An 18,643-nucleotide genomic window follows, 5' to 3' on the forward strand; every position below is an offset into this window, starting at 1 on the left:
TCAATGAGGAGAGGGAGAGCCCACCTCTTTTGAGGTCCAGTAAGTATTCTAATGTGACAGGTACAGGCACTTCGAGGGGAGCAGACTGCTTGGTGGAACACCATGCAGTGAATTGAGTCCATTTCTGTTTGTAGGTCTTCCTGGTGGAGATCCTTCGGCTACTTTCCAGGACTTGTTGTACTCCCTCCGTACATGTACTTTCTAGGGAACTGAGCCATGGATTAACCATGCTTGTAGGCGCAGGCCTCGGGGGTGTGGATGCACTATGGACTCCTGGGCCTGCGTGAGCAGGTCCGGCGCTACCGGAAGGGGAAGCAGTGGATGATCCGACATGCGGCGAAGCAAGGGGAACCATTGCTGTTGATCCCATGTGGGGACCACTAGGATCATGCGGGCTGTCTCCCTCCTGGCTTTCTGCAGGACCTTGTGGATGAGCACCGTGGGGGGGAACGCGTAAAGCAGTGGGCCCTTCCACGAAATCGCGAACGCGTCCCCCAAGGACCCCCGCCCCAGTCTTGCCCTGGAGCAGTATTGGGGGCACTTCTTGTTGTGCCGAGTGGCAAACAGGTCTATCTGGGGAAACCCCCATGCGTGAAAAATCGGTCGTAGCAGATCGGAGTGGATCTGCCACTTGTGTGTGAGTGTGAAGTGCCTGCTCAGCTGGTCTGCCTTCACGTTGTGAGCGCCTGGTAAGTACAAGGCTTTCAACGTTATATTGTTGGCGATGCACCAGTTCCACAGCCAGACTGCTTCCGCACATAAGGCACAGGATCGAGCTCTGCCTTGTCGATTTATATAAAACATGGTGGAGATATTGTCTGTATTGATCCCGACTACCTTGCCTTGTATGTGGTCTTGAAAGTGTTTGCAGGTGTTGAACACCGCTCTGAGCTCCAGTATATTTATATGCAGTGACTGTTCCATAGGGGACCACAGTCCTTGCGTCACCTTTTCGCCAATATGTGCTCCCCACCCTATGTGGGAGGCGTCGGTGGTGAGAAAAATAGAGATTTGCGGTTGGTGAAAGGCTACCCGTTAGCATGTTCTTGGGGTTTACCCACCATTGCAGGGATCTGCGCACCTCTGTCGTGGGCGACACCACCCCGCGGACGGTATGGGATGCCGGCTTGTAAACGCTCGCCAGCCAATGTTGTAGGTTGCGCATATGCAATCTGGCGTTCTGTACCACGAACGTTGCCGCTGCCATGTGGCCGAGCAGCTGCAAGCACGTTAAAACCGGCACCGTGGGGCTGTATGTAATGACTTGTACCAGGGAACCGATGGCGCGAAAGCAAGCGTCGGGTAGATAAACCCTTGCTGTGATAGAATTTATGCGTGCCCCTATGAACTCTGTGTCCTGTGTGGGGTCAATCTTTGACTCCGAAAGGTTGATGACCAGGCCCAGCGAAGAAAATGTGTTTGCTGTTACGTGTATCATGCGTAGTACCTCCGCCTTTGAGGCCCCTTTCAGTAGGCAGTCGTCCAGATATGGGAATATAAATACCCCCTGTCTGTGCAGGTAGGCTGACACCACTACCAGGGTCTTGGTAAAGACTCTGGGGGCCGAGGAGAGGCCGAACGGCAGAACCTTGTATTGGAAATGTTCTTTGCCGACCATAAACCGGAGAAAACGTCTGTGAGCCGGGTGGATTGTTATATGAAAATACGCATCTTGTAAGTCGAGGGCTGCAAACCAATCTCCATCGTCCAGTGCCGTGAGTATAGAGGCGACTGTGATCATCCGAAAGCATTGTTTGCGCAAGTACCGGTTGAGGCCTCGAAGATCTAAGATGGGCCTCCAGCCTCCTGTTTTCTTCTCTGTGAGGAAGTATCGTGAATAAAACCCTTTCCCCTGGAGTCGCTCCAGCACTCTTTCCACCGCCCCTATAAGCATCAGGTGGTCCACCTCATGCTTGAGTTTCGCCTCGTGGGAGGCATCCCTGAGATGAGGCCTGGGCGGAGGTCTTGGCGGTGGGAGCGACTGAAAGGGGATCACGTAACCCGTGACTATGATCTCTAGTGCCCACTTGTCTGTGGTGATCTTTTGCCATTGTGAGTGGAACGGTCGGAGGCAATGATGGAACATTTATTGTGGATGACATTGTGCGATGGTAGTAATAGTGCAGCCCTCGACCTGTCCGTCAAACTTGTTGCCTTTGGGCCTGCACCGAGGATGCACGGCCTTGTTGGGAACGTCGCCTAGGAGTTCTATACTGTTGTTGCTGTTGATGCCGCCCTTGGTCGTAGCCCCGTTGGTACTGAGCACGCTGAGGTTGGTACGGGTATCGCCTTTGTTGAGGGTAATACTTTTTCTTTCTGTATGGAGGGGTATAAATACCCAGGGTTCTGAGTGTGGCTCTTGAGTCTTTACTGGAATGAAGGACCAAATCAGTTGACTCTGCAAACAACTTCTGCGTGTCAAAAGGGAGATCGACAATTTTTGCCTGCAGATCCCTCGGGATACCCGATGTCTGGAGCCAGGATTCCCTGCGCATGACCACTGCCGTAGCCGTTGAGCGTGCCGCTGTGTCTGCTACGTCCAGGGCGATCTGGACTCCCCTCCTTGAAGCTGCATAGCCCTCTTGCACGATAGCCTTCAGCACCAGCTTCTTATCTTCTGGAAGTGAATCCATGAGAGAAGTAAGCCTGGAGTAATTGTCGAAATTGTGGTTCGCTAGATGTGCTGCATAATTAGCCATTCTCAGCAGCAGGGTAGAGGAGGAGTATGCCTTTCTGCCAAATAGCTCTAGCTTCTTGGCATCTCTGTCCGTTCCCCCCACTTTGTACTGGGAAGTCTTCGATCTCTGCTGAGACGATTCTACCACCAGAGAATTTGGTTGTGGGTGACTAAACAGGAACTCCATGCCCTTCGCTGGGATGAAGTATTTCTTATCCGCCCTCTTGTTTATAGGTGGAGCGGAAGCCGGCGTCTGCCATATGGTAGTAGCAGACTCCATGATTGCTTCGTCGAGCAGGATAGCGATTTTGGATGAGGCCAGAGGCCTCAGGTTTTTGAGGAGCTTGTGGTGCTTCTCCTGCACCTCTGCTGTTTGGATGCCTTGCGTGAAAGCCACCCTTTTAAACAGCTCCTGAAACTGTTTGAGGTCGTCCGGGGGGGCAACATCCCCGGGGGCCGTAGCCTCGTCAGGGGAGGACAAGGAGGAACCACTAGGGTAGACTTCCCTTGAACTCTCAGGGTCCTGCTGCCGGTGGTACACCCTCTCACTGGAGGCTTGCGAGGGAAAATCTCGGGGTTCCAAAATCAGCTCCCCTTGAGACAGCTGTGTTTCCGTCCCCGTCCATGAGAGCCCCCGGGGGTACTGGGCGGTCGAGGGAGACCTGCCCCTGGGTGTATGCCTGTGGTGTCTATGCCCAGCGTGATAAGGACGATTGTGGCAGCACGGGCATGGTTCCCGGGATGGAGACCTGGACCACTCTCGAGGTGCATACCCCCGATGTCTGGGGGAGTGAGATCGTCTGGATGACTGAGACAATGGTGAAACTGGTTTGTGGTAGTACTCCAGAGGGTCAAATCCCAGAAAAGGCGAGGGTGGCCCGAGCCATGGTGACGCTGGTTGGAGGAACGGAGAAGGAGGCTCTGGGTAGGCTGGGGGAGACCCATGTCTCCTGGTTGGTGTACGCAGCATAAGGGGAGGACTTGTTGAGAGCAGCCCTGCAGCCCTGTCTAGAGAAGGGCTGCGGTGCCGGGTTTTCGTTGCTGCCCTTCCCCTCCCCTGTGGGGCTGGCTCCACCCCTCCCCATGCCGGGGATCTCAGCCCCGCTGTTGGCGCCGTGCTCGGCACGCTCATCTGTGGTGCCGCGCGGGTGGTCTCCTCCGGTGCCTGCAGGCTACATGCCTGTTGGCCTTGCACCGTTGGTGCCGCAGGGGTCTGTGCCACTTGCGGTGGTGCCGCCAGTTCCGGCGCTTGCCTGGCCACTGCTCTGAATGCGCGGGCCGGCTGTTTAGTAATCGGAGGCTCAGCCTCTGCCACATGCGCTGCTGCGCTGCCGCTTGCTTGTGACTGCGGCTGGGGGCTGTGTGCTACGCCCATCCCGCTTGCTGTGAACGCCGGCAGGGATCGGGCTGGAGAGAGCTTCCTCCGTTTCTGCACCGAGGGGGTGAGGGACACCGCCTTCCTTTTATGGAGCCCTGTGGGTCCCTCCGGTTGAGGCCTCTCCAGCACGTCTGGCTGGAGGGCCTTATCAAACAGCAGCATTTTCAGCTGCATTTCTCTATCCTTTCTGGCTCTGGCCGTGAGCTTTGCACAGAAGGAGCATTTCTGGGTGACGTGTGATTCCCCCAGGCACCTAATACATTGACTGTGCCCATCAGAGGCCGGCATAGCTTCGCGGCACAACTCACACTTCTTGAATCCTGAAGAGGACATTGTGCTGAGTCTTTGAGCTGTTAATAGGGTACTTAGCACGTTCTCTGTGCCTGTTCCCCTCTCACGGAGCCCAGCCTGCCGCAGCAGGAGGCCTACTGGCCTTCAAATCCCCGGGTTGCCTCCGCTCCTCCTTCCCGTTACTAAGACTTTTTTTTTTTTTTTTTTTTTTTTTTTTTTGCAATAAAGAAAAACAATTTAACTAAGAACTCTGAAAAGAAACTCTAAAACTCTGAAAAACTCTAAATACGCTGACTCTGGCCGCAGCCTGAGCAGATTCCGTCTGCAGCCGATGGCGGTTAAGAAGGAACTGGTGGGGACCAGATCGCACAGTGGCCGGGAGCACGCAGGGGAGCGGCGCGCGCCGGCGCATGCACGGTCCGGCAGAAACTGCTGGAAAGATCCGATCTGCGGCGCCGGGCGAGCCCGACACCTATCGTGGAGCACCCACGGGGACACTCGAGGAAGAAGAACAGATACCACTTGATTATTCAGTCTGACCTTGGTATCACAGGTCATTAAATTTCACCCAACAACCCTTATACTGAACCCAAAAACTTCAGATCAAAATATTTCAGTCCTTCAGAAACTAAACTGAAGCATGCCACAGGCGGAAGACAGGAGACCCAGGAGGTGCCATCCATGCCAGAAGGAAGGGGAGGAACCAGAATACAACTGGCCAATTGTGTATTGGGTGGAAAAGTTCCATCCTGATCCTTGGAAGTGACCAGCCGAAATGCTAAAGCAGGAGATTTGATTACTGCTGATCTCTTAGTGCTGGCTACAAGTGTTATGAGCATCCAAAGGGCAATGAAGAGCTTCTTGGTTCTTTCTATAGCACATTAAGGGAAAGAATGAACAGTCAGCAGAGTCACAAATTGAAAAGCCTGACTGCTCAAGCACCTACAGAACACAAAATTGCTCCTGAATTCAAGTTTATTTTTAGCAAAAGACTTCTAATCTAGTTTTAATGATTCCAAGTAAAGATTAATCCACAACCTCTCTGGTAAAGTGTTCCAAAGCTTAAATAGCCTCATGGCTAAGAAGTTCAAGGATGAAGGTGTCCAACTTCAACATTCAGCAACTGGGTCTTGTTATACCTTTGTCTGCAACTCTGAAAATCTACTTACAATCAGATGTCTTTTCCATATGTATATGCCTATGCACAGTGATCAAATTACCTCTCAGCCTAACTGAGTAAAATGAGTTCCTTCAGCTGCCAGATCTGGATTATTTTGGTAGCCCTTCTGTGTACAGAAGGAGGTGATCTTATCTATTTCTATCTAATGTTTCATTTTTATACATCCAGAGATCATATTGATTTTTTTTTTTGTTTCATCACTGCATTGAATGCTCATGATGAGGTCGTGATCCATAACCATCCAACATTCTCCTGAGTCACTGCTTTCCAAAACAGATGTACTGCCATCATTCTATGTTGTCATATGTATCATTTGCATTTAGCTGTACATACAGTATTAAAAGCATTTTGTTGGATTGTGATTATTTACCCAGGCTGTTCACATGACTCTAGAAAGCTGCTTTTTTTGTGGTTTAGTATTATTCTACCAATCTTAAGCTGTGTCTACACAACAAAAATAACTTCGAAGTTGAGCATCTACACACACTCTACTTTGAAGTAGGGCACGACTCCATTCCTAGGAATGGAGTAAGGACTGTGAAGTAAGGGAAAATGTGTGTCAACTCTCTGCTGTCTACTTTGATGTAGTGCCTAACTTCGAAGTTAACTTCAAAGTTAGTTTGTACCGTAGACGCACCCTTAGTGTTATCTACCAACTTTCCCCACTTCTCAAGAGCAAAATTCTTACATTTTATTTACCAAGATGAATGACTAGTATGGGAGTATGCAAACAGAGATGGCTAGAACGGGTGTTCAATTTCAGGGAAGGAATAAAGTCTGAGGTGTTAGATTCTTTACAAATACTTACAATTTCATGTTATAAGTTTAAAATCTGGATTAAAGCATTGACTTCCAATTATTTTTCCAATTATTTGGTTTTGTAGAAAAAAAGAAAGAAATTGATGCATGTACGGGCCTGGTATGAGTAGTAATGCCTGAACCTAACTCAGCAACAGTTAATACTATGAGTAACAGGCCCTGTTAAAAATAGGTGTTCGCTTGTGAGTCAGTGTCCAGGACACGAACTCAGTATCCGTATTGCCATCATTGCTAAAACACATGGAACATGGAAATACAGTCCACCAGGACAGTACCAGGACACCCCAACCTAGCACATGATACAACAGCCTGGCAAAAATGATTAATAGTATTTTGTCTGCAACATCAGGAGTCAAAGTACCTTCACAAGTGGAGAATAGGAATGCTGTGTCTGAAATGTCAAAAGTACAAAGGGAAGTACCAAATATGTCATGAAACAAAGTGATACATGAAGTGTGTACCACAGATTGATTGTCTCAGTCTATGAATGTTGGGTATACCTTGCCTTAACTCTTTGTCCAGACTACAGGGCAGTGGAATGATCCCACAACAGACTGAGCTGTGTCCAGTTTAAGAGGGCACATGTGTAATGGTTCAGTGGAGTCTGTTAACACTGTGCTTTGTTTGATAATAAACATGGCCCAGGTGCCTTTGTATCTTATATGATTCTGTGGTACTTTGGGGTTCTCTCAGAATCTGCTGTGCTGGCTAACTGTGCAGAGCTAAGGCAACACACAGGGGGAAACACATATACAAGCAGCCAAATGGTTATCAACAGTAAACAGAGTAAGATTCCTGTCAGAACATGACCCTTATTGACTTCTACTGAATAAAACAGTGGTCAATTGAAGGATAAAGATGCCCTACAAAGTTAATTTTTAACATTTTATTATGCCATATTTATGCCTGTCAATTGCTTCAGTAACCAAAGGGTGTTTCTTTAAAACAAAACTTTCATACTATTTCAAGTTCATGAAAAAGCTCACATTTCCTCTGGTCCTTCGAAAGTCTATAATCAGAAGTTTGAGAGTACTACTCTGCTCTACGACATTTGATACCCTTTCAAACAGTAGTGTTTTCACATTGTGTTGCCTAAACACTAGCACAATGCCACTTTTCAAAGCAAAAAGTCTTATACAATAGGGATTGTATGTTAGTTGGTATGAGTTTAAGCAGTCGTTCAAATACAAGATGTAGCACTCAAGATATAGGTACACTGCAATGAAAAACTCACAGCACCAGGACTTGGGCTGCAGGACTATAGAATTCCAGCACAGACATTCAGGCTGGGATTGAAGCCCTTCCCTCTTGCATTTTCAGAGCCTGGATCCAGCTCAAGCCTGAACTCAGCCCTTCCCTCTTGCATTTTCAGAGCTTGGATCCAGCTCAAGCCTGAACATCTGCACAGCAGTTTCACAGTCCCCAGCTTGTTCTTTTCCTCTCCACACACCCCTCCCCCAGCAAATCTGAATCAGCTGATTCAGGCCAGCCCCACATCTTTGATGTCACTGAGCATGCACTACCACCTCAGCAGAGAAACTCAAGGGGAAAAATGTTTTATATATATGAATGAACTGAAAGGTTGGCAGTTGTAGCCTGCAGATGGCAGCTTCTCACAAATGTTAAGGGGGACAAGGTGGTTGAGATCTATTTTTGGACCAACTTCTCTTCACGTAAGACAAATTTTCAAGCTGCACAGAGCACTTCTTCAAGTCTGCATAAGGTACTCACTGTGTCACAGATGAGGACAAGTGTCAACAGATAGAATGTGTGTTAACTACTTACACTAAACTAAGGGACCATGCAAGGAAAACAGGACAATTAACATCACTACATTCCAAAGACAAAAAGGAGGGTTAGTGGGTTACATAGTCTTGGAATAAGCCACAAATCCAACATCTGACATAATTTTCAGTGTCTAGCAAAAGTATGAATTCAACTTTCAAGCTCATCTTTTCAGATTCTTGTGCAAGTTCCCGTTAACGATGGGGACTGATAGGTCACATACAGAGTAGTCACTCTGTAGAAAGTGTTTACCCAAAGATGATGTGAGGGTTTTTAGTTTTGTTTTTTCATTTTCCTAAGAGTTCTTTCAAGAGCACAGTTATCATCTGACTTCATCCACACAGATGTTACCAAAGTGTTGAGTGCACCAGATGAGGCACAACACATGCTCGCGGGGATCTTAATGGGTGAGTCACGTAGGATGCTGGTCACTCTAACAGTGGAGACATAAATGCAGGTTTTGCATCTATTCTGGCACAATCAGGGCTTGCTTATATTAAACGGAAGATCAGCCCGGTCAAGGTCAATCTTCAGTTCAGTGTGCGTGTCTGTTGAAGATAAAGCAATGCCAATCTCTCTGGACTCAGCAGTCCACCCCTGTGCTCCATGCTATCCTGTGGAGTAAGAGAGGTCCATGCAAGTGTATAGAGGGTGGGTCTTCACTAGGCAAAAAAGTTGATTCTGATACACAATTCTAGCTACAGCATTTGCATAGCTAGAATCAACCTATCTGAAATTGACTTATTTTCGTAGTGTATACACAGCCTCAGATTTGCAATCCCCTAACACTTTTTTGTAGTGTGACTCACGGGGTTTGTAGTAGACGACTCACTCTGAATGGCCCATTATGTCTCTATTGTTCAATTAAATTACTCGAAGTGCTACATTAATATGCCTAGCAAGGATACTTGTCCAGAAACATTTCCTGAATCTGTTTTGTTGTCTGCATTGGTAGATGTATTTGCTGACAGGTACTTTTTAATAAATTAACATAATTGAAACTGGCATCACTATATTTTGTTTTGACAAGCAGAATTTTAAAATACAGCGTGCAGAATGTTTTGGTGCAGAATTCTGCCAGGAGTAGGAGAGGCATGTTTTACACAGCAAGAGACAGAATGAGTATCCCGCTAATTCACAAGGACTTAACAGTCATTTATTCTTGGGCGACAATCAACTCCCACAGAAGAGTAAGTAGGATCCCCTAAAGGAAAAAAAGCAGCAGATCATGCACCCTCCCAAGGTAATATTTCCCAAAAATGTCTTTCAGTTATCACTCCATTCATTTTGTACGTGGAGCACTGTTATAACTGGGTGTACAAATTTACCCTAACACTAGGCATTGCTATAAGGAGTGAGCAACAGTTTGTGTCACAAACTGTAACATAAATCCTAATGGGAAAAGGCATGAGAGACAAACATTGACCTAATCCAAACAAGGAAGGCCTACTAATACCACCTAAGAACCCACAGGAAGATCATGCATGGTAAACAAAAGCATCACGCAAAAACAACAAGAATTGCTGTGGTACCTTATAGCCTAACAAATACATTGGAGCATAAACGTTCATAGGCAAAGACTGACTTCGTCAGACACATCTGATGAAGTGGGTCTTTGCCCACAAAAGTTTATGCTCCAATACATTTATTAGCCTATGAGGTACCACAGGAATTCTTCTTGTTTTTGCAGATACATACTAATATGCTACCCTTCTGATAAAAGTACTGTGGGATCAGAAATCAGCAACGCAGAACTGGCATGTCAGAAATTAATCTAACCAATGGACCCATCGCTCCCTGTGATGAGATGTCTGCCCTGCACAGGTTAAAGCCAGCCCTGGGAGTGGGCTGGGGCTGAAGAGCAAGCAGCTTCAGCATACAGCAGCCAATCAGGGCCCACCTGGGGCTATATAAATAGGGGTTCCTGGAGGGAAGAAGTAGAAGGCTCTTGTTGTTGAGCAGGAGGGACCTAGGTACCAGGAAGCTAGAGGTTTCTTAACATGGGGCAGGGCTGGGGAAAGTTCTGACCAGGCAAGCTACCAGGTTGCAGGGCCTCAGACAAGGCCTGAGGGAACCAGGGCTGCAGGGAGGCCCCCACCCCTAGCAGTCACCACTGCAGATCTCCAGTCCCAATGCCTGGTGCCGGGGAGCCCCCACGACAGGATGGCTACACCCCTTCCCCAGTGCCCCCACTGCCAGGGAGCCCCTCCCCCCACAGGGCAGCTGCCCTGTTCCTCTCTGCCCCTGTGCTGGGGAGCACCCTACCAGGACATCTGCCCCATTCCCCTGAACCTTATGCTGCAACACTGCAGTCCCCACTCCTGGGAAGTCCTGGCAAAAGGCATATGCTCCATTCCCCAATTAATGGGATCGCTGAATTTTTGTGTTTCTTCCTTTCACGTGAAACTTCCAATGTGCAGTGTCAATTTTTATTTCAACTGATGGAGAAACCTTCTCATAAGATGCGTCTACACTGCTTCTCCCTTTTGGAAGAGGTATGCAAATGCGGCCCATCAAAATGCAAATGAAGCATGGATTTAAATATCTCAACTCATTTGCATATTCCCACTTGATCTGGCTTCCAGAAGAGACATTTCCAGAAGCCAAAGCAGCCATGTGGATGGGGCTCCTTCGAGAGGAAACCCCCGCTTTCAAAAACACTCTTCCAAATTTCTTCCAATCAGCTGCATTTGCACACCCCTTCTGAAAGGGAGGGCAGTGTAAATGCAGCTATAGTAAAAAGCTTGTTGGTCATTGCACAGACAATGCCAACCCCAAATTTTGGTGGTGCTAAATGTGCTGTGAGAAACAACATACGGTGAAAACTGCAAGTTAAACTAGGAAAAGTGATACATGACCACTTTTTTGTTTTGTGAAGATACAGACTAATACAGCTCTGTCTCTGAGACTAGGGAAATAGATGTCTGGTATTGGCTACAGAGGTCACATTGTTCATAGTTGTCTGCCAACAGCAGCTGACTGTCTTCTAATTGATTTGGAGTCCTTTGCCGTGAAACTTGATAAATACTCCTGTGTAAACAGTTTGTGTCCAAGAACTGAAAGACTTCCACTGATCTCTCAACTTTGAATATTCAAAATTGCTGAAACATAACACATGCATATTTTCTCCTGGACCAGCGATCGAAAGAATTTTGCTGATATTGATGGGCTGAAGGCATATTTTCTCTCTCAAGACAAACGCCCGACACTGTTCAACAAAGTCTTGCACAAAACTGTAACTTGTTTTTGCTACTAAACAAATAGGCATCTTTTGGAAGACAGCGGAGGCAACTGAGAAAAATGACTGGTGACAGAAGTTGCACTGCATATTTGGCCCTTCAAAATAATTCAGCAAAGAAGTTCAGGCTATGTCTACACTTACCAGGAATGTCAACGGCTGCTATGTAATTTTAGGTATGCCAACCGTGTACCTAAAATCGCTTTTGCAGACATCGACACTGGTCCCTGTCCTCACTACCAAATGTTGATGGGAGGGCTCCACCTACCGACATTCCTTAATCCTTGCAGCTCGCAAAGAGTTCCAGGTTCAACATTAATCCCAGAACACACCATTTCACACATGTGAAACGACACCCTGGAAGAACCAACCTAAGCACTCAATCTTCCACAACTAGCATATACCTAGCCTCAGAGAAAGAGCTGTCACATGACACACAAAGATCCTGCTGCAGTCTTCAGTTGAGGGTGGGGATATTAACAAACTAGAACTTTACAATGCAGTTGAGACTTTTAAGGCAGCATCTCTGATGTAGTTGGAGCACTGGAAACCTGCTGCTGAGAGCACAGAAAAGCTTGAGTAGGCCCTGTTGAGAAGCATGCCAGTGTGGGATGATATACAAAGCAGTCTTGCCATTTGCCATACAAGCATTACCACCCTACATTTGACAGATATGAAATGTCTTTTTGATGAGTGGGCAAATGCAACATCAGCAAGACCCTCACATGTCTGATTGTAACGCTCTGTAAACACTCCTTTCTGAAAGGTGGAAAAAGAGATTGACACTAAGTCAGTAGAATACTCCAATCTGGCAAAGGCAGTTGAGTTCCTTGGGTGTTTGCCAGGCACCGCACACCATGTTGAACATGTCTTTTCAGTAATGAATGCAATTGGTCACCTGAAAAATCACATCTCAGTGTTTCTATCATGAATGTTATTTTATCTGTACTACAGTAAACCCTCAAGTTACGCAGGGGTTGCATTTGTGCAAACCCTGTGTAACGCAAATTTTCATGCAAGTTGAGGGGAGATGGGACCCAGGCTGCACCCTGGGTCCCAGCTCCCCTGGGCTTGCAGGAGCAGGGAAACTGAACAGCACAGCAGAGCTGGTCAGTTTCCCGGCTCCCAGAGTGGCAAGGAGGGAACCAGGGGGCAACCTGGTTCCCCTCTCCCTGCCACTTGAAGGACCCAGGAAACTGACCAACTGCAAGCAGGGGGGAGCTGGGAACCAGGCAGCAGCTGGCTCCCCTCTGTGCAAGCAGAGGGGAAACTGACCAGGGCAGCAGCCTTGGTCAGTTTCCTGGCTCCAGCCAATGGAGGGGAGCTAAGAACCAGGGGCAGCCTGGCTCCCAGCTCACCTCCACACCTTGAAGCCAGGAAACTAATCAGGGCTTCTGTCCTGCTCAGTTTCCCGGCTCTGCAAGCAGAGGGGGAGCCGGGAGTCAGGTTGTTACCTGGTTCCCAGATCCCCGCCACTCTGGGTACCAGGAAACTACTCCTGTCAGGGCCATCAGCCTGACTCTCAGCTGCAAGCCTGACAAGAGAGGTTTCCTGCTCCAGTCAGGGGCAGCAGTCGCGTTAACCAAAGTCACACACACAACTTGACTGCACATATCTTGAGGGTTCACTGTTGTGAATTTTGACCTAGACTGTGCTGTGTTTTATGAGAAGTTGCTAAAAACATTGCTTCATGTGAGAAATACAGTCTACAAGAAGCATCACACTACCCTGTGAGAGCAAGACGAGAAGGCAGGCACTTCTGAAGAGCAGTAATCACTTAATTGTAAATATATATTTTCAATAATTATTGAAAATATTTTTAATAATGCAGTATGTCTTTTTAATGGCTGCTCAGTAAACTTAACGTTCTTTTGAATGCTTATGTTGCATAGGTCTGACTGATTGCCATTGAACTTGCTAAAATCTGAGCAATTTTACCATGTGCCCCATTTGTGGCATAGGGAAATATGGTCACCCTATAAAAGGCTCTGGAGAGAAAAAATGACTACTATAGTTGGGCTTCACTATCAGGCTGCCATCCTCAGCATCTCGGGGGTCTTTGTTATCGTACATTTGAGAGGTATCTAACAGATCAGGCCAAAGAGAGGGATCCAGATGACATTACAACTTCTACCAGCTCTGGCTGAATCCCAATAGGACTATCTGGGATGTCTAACACTGTCAAACCAACTATCCCTTTGCACCTTCTCCTCCTTCCCAGCTTACTACTTCTCTTTCCTAACCCTCTCCTTTTTCCTTCTGTTTACTAAGTGTCTATTACCTGGCCAAGACTATATTTTACAATATTGATGCCAACAGAATTAGGCAACTAAAAGTACTGTCCTAAACACAGACTAGCACTGCACTCTTTGCCAGGTCTTTGTTTTTCTTCTCCGGAAGTGGTGTTGCAAGTGAGAGTCAACACCAGATACAAGAAACTGTATTTTCTAATTTTGCTGATCTTTCCTCTCCCCTTGTATGCGTTTTTGTTGTGTTTTGCCTCAAAGGAAATGGAATTGGACTAGCAGCAGCAACACCTCTAGTTATTTCAACTCATTTCTTTTTCTCAATGAGAAAGATAGTACCGTATATGCTACTATCTACAAGAATCAAAATAAGGATTCTCTTCAGTTAAAAGGAAAAGCAAGGTGGGATGCGTTAAAAGCAAGCTTTCTTACCTCCCATTTCAAATCCTTCAACTGCTCTTCATTCTTTCCTGTCTTTAATCAATTGTTACAAAGATTTTAATGGTCTTTGCACCACAGTACTAAGGTGGCTGAGGTTACTCCTTACACTACCCTGAACACTGTTTAAAACTTAATGTTGGCCAGTGATTTATGCTATCATCTCTCATTGTTTGGGCCTATTTATTCCATCTAAACTGATGCAACAGCACTCAAATGGTACATCTGAGGGATAAGGGTTTGCTAATGTATTACAGAAAAGAGTACTAAAAGTGCAGTTCACTTTTCTATATAAACATTTGGTCTATTTGGGAGCAAATCCACCATATAACCTTAAACTCACACACTCTGTTTTAACTTATCCCAATATTTGAGGACTAGCCCTCAATTTACTAGCTTACTGAGATCTATATAGAACATCATCATACAAAAATGTAATTGCAAAAATCAGCTCATACATGTGATATATAGTGTAATTACATGGACTAGTAATACACCTATATAGTTAAACCAGAAAGTCAGTATACACATCCTAGCTTATATCTTCAAGGCTGGCCCTTGAAGAAACTATCACCTTGAATACTAGATTAAAATATACTAATACACTGGTCAAGTACCTCTCCCCCCGCCCCCCCATAGTGAAAACCGAAGAAGAGTATTAAAGAAAAAGCTTAAGTGAACAGGAAACAATACTGGCAGTGAGAATCTGATTAGTCACATCACATAACAAAGCCATGCCTTAAACAACTCCTGCAACAGCCCTTCGCATTCCACTAACAAAAAAAGAAATATTAGAAGCCATTTTACCCAGTTCAAGATGACAGGAAAAGAACTCATGCGCCGTACGCAGGGCTGCATTCATTTAAAAACAAAGTATATGATTACTAGTGCCCTACCAGTTTCACAGCCCTGAAAAACATGTCATGGACCCTCTGTGATATCTCATCTTCCAGAAATCAGAGGGCTAGGAAGGAACTGGATTTATCCTTCCCCTGCAACCTATTAGGAGCAGAATTGGACCCCTCCACAAGACGCACAGACGTGAGGGTAACACATCATCATTTGTGTGCTACTACAGCCCCCACAGTTCCTGCTGAGGCTCAAGAAGCCCAAGCTCTGGGGTCTCCACCCTCTCTTTCCCATGGGTCCTACCAGGCTGCTGTTAACCCTCCTCCCATGGCTCCTGACAGGGCTCTCATATTCCTGCTGCCTCTCCCATATGGCTCCTGCCCAGGCTGTTGCTCCTTCCTTCCCACCCCCTTTCCCCTGGTTTTTATCTCATCGCAGGGACCTGAACTGGCAGCTGCCACCCCTTGCAGCTCCAGACCCTCCAGCTTCTGCTTAGGCTCCGGACCACTGTCCAATTCCACTCTACCCCTGCATCTCCTCAGGGTTGCTGCCCTGGCTCCAGTCCACCCAGGCTCAAGGCTTCTGCCCCTTCCTCCCTTCCAGCTCCTTCTGGAGCTCAGGGCTTCCACCTTGTGGCTTCTGTCAAGGCTGGTGCAATCATTTTTTTCAATTGCCTGGGATCCCAGTGCATGGGCCCCATAAGCCAATGCATTAACCTACCACCTCTGCCTCTGGGAGCCTGTTCCAGCTGCAGGAAATTCCATAGCTGCTGGCTTCACACCTGGGCTCTTGAAGGCAGACTGAAGTGAGTGGGGCAATCCTGAGGGCCCCCACGACAGCATTAGTTTTCCTCTCACTGTCACTACATCATGAAATTTCAGAAGTAAAGAGCCGAAATTGTGAAATTAACATATTTTAAAACCCTGCAGTTGTAAAATTGACCAAAGTGAAATGAAAATTTGGTCAAAGTCACAAAATATCTGTCCACTTGGACACAAAAATAATATTTTAGTGTATAATAGTAGCTAATCAAAAAAGCAGTCATGTAGCACTTTTAAGACTATCAAACTAATTTATTAGGTGATGAGCTTTTGCAAGACAGACCCACTTTTTGAGATCTGGAAACACAGATTATTTTGTCTCAGGAACTATAACATTATATGACATTTGACCTCTTTGCACTTACTATATGGTAAGAGCAATGACCCCAGGAGTATGATGCCTGAGGCCTGATCTACACCTAAAACTTAAGGTAGTCTAGCTGTCACTGAATGATGCAGATAAGCGGACCTAAGTTCCAGTGTATACAAAACTAATAGAAGAATTTCCATCTACCTAGCTACCTTTCAAGGATGGGGGGAGTTATTACAGTGATTGTCTACACTACAGCAACAGAGCTGTAGTCAGGCCACTTTCATATGTCCTCCTCCCCACATAATTTATGGAAGTCTTTTGAATATACAGAACAGAAAATGGTACAAGGTGGGCAATGCAGTGTAAAGAAGTCAACCATCCAAGACAAATCTCTTCTTTTAAATATCATTGTTCCACTACTCCAGCAGAGCAGCTGTGCCATCAATGCCAGTTCAATAATTGAAGAATGCATTTGCCTGACAGAACAATTAAGTCTCTTACTGATTGCATCTCTTGCTCCAGTATTCCTATCTGCAGCAGCTTCCATTACTCAGCCTTTGAAAAACAAGTCACAGAGACACCATTATTTCAACAATTCTGAAAGATGAAACAATGCAATAGCTAATTGTTCTTCTACTCTAGAAGATTCCTGTCTTTTGTAACAAAATACAGTAAACTCTTTCATATCTGGCAGCCCTGGAACCAGGAGGTTGACGGATATTCAAATATTCTGGATAAGAGGGAGGTATACCCAGCAATGCATAACATTGCAGAAAAACAAGACTGGATATTAAGAAGCAAACAAAACTGCATGCAAAGTACCAACAATAGTACTGTACACTGTAAACTTACATGGTATTTGCTTTCACTATACTGCACTTATGGAAAAAAACTAAAATTTATTTATGGTTAACATGCCTGGTATGAAAGAGTCTATGACTACTGACTACCACATGTAATAATGTTCTATTAGAAAACTTCTAAATGATCCAATATTCAAAACTAATAATTAGGCAACTTTAAGCCTGTTGGGAACTTTTAACTGCAATATGCCTTCTTCTAAAGCAAGTCTGGCCCACCATGATCCCCACAGTACCCCACAAGCCAGTGGGAACCTCAGGCAGAAACAAGCCAATGAAAGCTGCCCAGGCCATGCTTGCAAGCATATGGAGCCAGCAACCGGTTGCCCTGAGTAGTATGTAGAGTTGTGGCAGCCAGAGACCTTGCCCAAGGGTCTCACTGGGCTGCCAGCCGGGAATTGCCTAGGGTAAAGTGACTCCTGGCTAGACACTCTGACTCTCCACCTCCTCCGGAACCCCGGCTTCCTATGTTAGGTCACAATCCCGCCCCCCACACCCAAACCCTCTGCACCCCTTCCTGCACTCATGTCCCAGCTCACAACCCAAACCCTACATCCCCTCTTACACTCTTCTCCTAGGTCAGGAACCACTCCTTCATGCAAATCTCCTCCTAAATCCTGCATCCTGATCCTCTGTCCCAAGTTACAACCCTCTCCTTCTCTCAAACTCCCCCCCAGACCCCAAGCTCACTTCTGCACCAAACCACTGCTGCAGACCCCACACTACCTCCATAAACATTATAGAAAAGTGATGCCCTTGACTGCTTACCAAATTCTTGCCCAGCTCATTCTAACATAGTACCCTTAAGAGTCAGCTGGGTGTTAAATTTGCAGTTTCAGAAATTAAAGTGTATTTTAAGATAATGTAATTTTTAGAGACTTAAAAAAGTACTTGTGCCACTCATGCTCCACAAGCTAAGCACCTTTTATATACACATACATACATATATATATATGCACAGATACACACAGTTAATTACATGATTTAATTATTGGTCAGTTGTACTCACTAGTCTATTTTGAGCACAATTCAACACCCTCACTTCAAGAGAATAATCACCATTACACACAGCCTGTGGTGTGTAGATTGATTAAATCCAAGGTGACAAACTACACAGCTATGCTCCACAATAAGTTTATACTAGTGAATTTTGACCTACACTGTTCCCAATATTTAAGAGTGTGTTGGGTTTGTGAACATGTTTACTCCAGCCCCACTCACAGATTTTCAAAGGACATAGTGATTTGCATCATATCTGCCTGAATTAAGACGATTAATTGTTTATGGCAGAAAGTTGCTTCGTACGTGTCTAAAACATCTAATCTATAAATACCTTGCACATCTAGCAAGCTATGCAAATAATGATTTGCTTGACTACTCATGAATCTTTGCTCCTTAACTAAAACAAGATGCTGGGGCACAGAGGAGAAGACAACACTCATGTTCTGCACGAGCTGTTCAGTTCAAAATGTGAACAGCCCCACAGGAGTTAAATCGATTTAGAGATTACTCCTTTTACACCCCCGCCCCGCTGAACAAAAAGTTAGTTTCTAAGCCCAGCAAGGCAGAGGCGCCAGCTGAGACTCAGAGAGTCCAGTAAGAAGAAAGGGAAGGAAGCAGGATACTGCGACCCCACAGCAGCCGAGGTCTCAGTGCCCTGGGAGGGTCCAAGAGCCTTCACGGAGGGGGAAGGCGGCTGGGCCTGGGATAGCTGGGGATGGAGGCGGCTCTCCCGCCCCCGCCAGAGG

The 18,643-nt window shown here is 46.2% G+C and overlaps 1 protein-coding gene across 2 annotated transcripts in view; it reads right to left on the bottom strand.

Annotated features, from left to right (window-relative positions):
* Positions 1 to 18,643, bottom strand: part of ZFYVE16 (zinc finger FYVE-type containing 16) — a 60,772-nt gene that overhangs the window by 41,722 nt on the left and 407 nt on the right. The window contains exon 2 of one of the 2 annotated variants that reach the window (XM_074995391.1): positions 16,537 to 16,590. The exons of the other annotated variant lie outside the window; for it this stretch is intronic. The gene's annotated coding sequence lies outside the window, so the exon portion shown is untranslated. The remainder of the gene's footprint in view (positions 1 to 16,536; positions 16,591 to 18,643) is intronic. 2 annotated transcript variants of the gene reach the window in all.

The sequence above is a fragment of the Carettochelys insculpta genome, chromosome 5 (genome assembly GCF_033958435.1).
Source record: "Carettochelys insculpta isolate YL-2023 chromosome 5, ASM3395843v1, whole genome shotgun sequence".
In the NCBI taxonomy this organism is placed as follows: Eukaryota; Metazoa; Chordata; order Testudines; family Carettochelyidae; genus Carettochelys; species Carettochelys insculpta.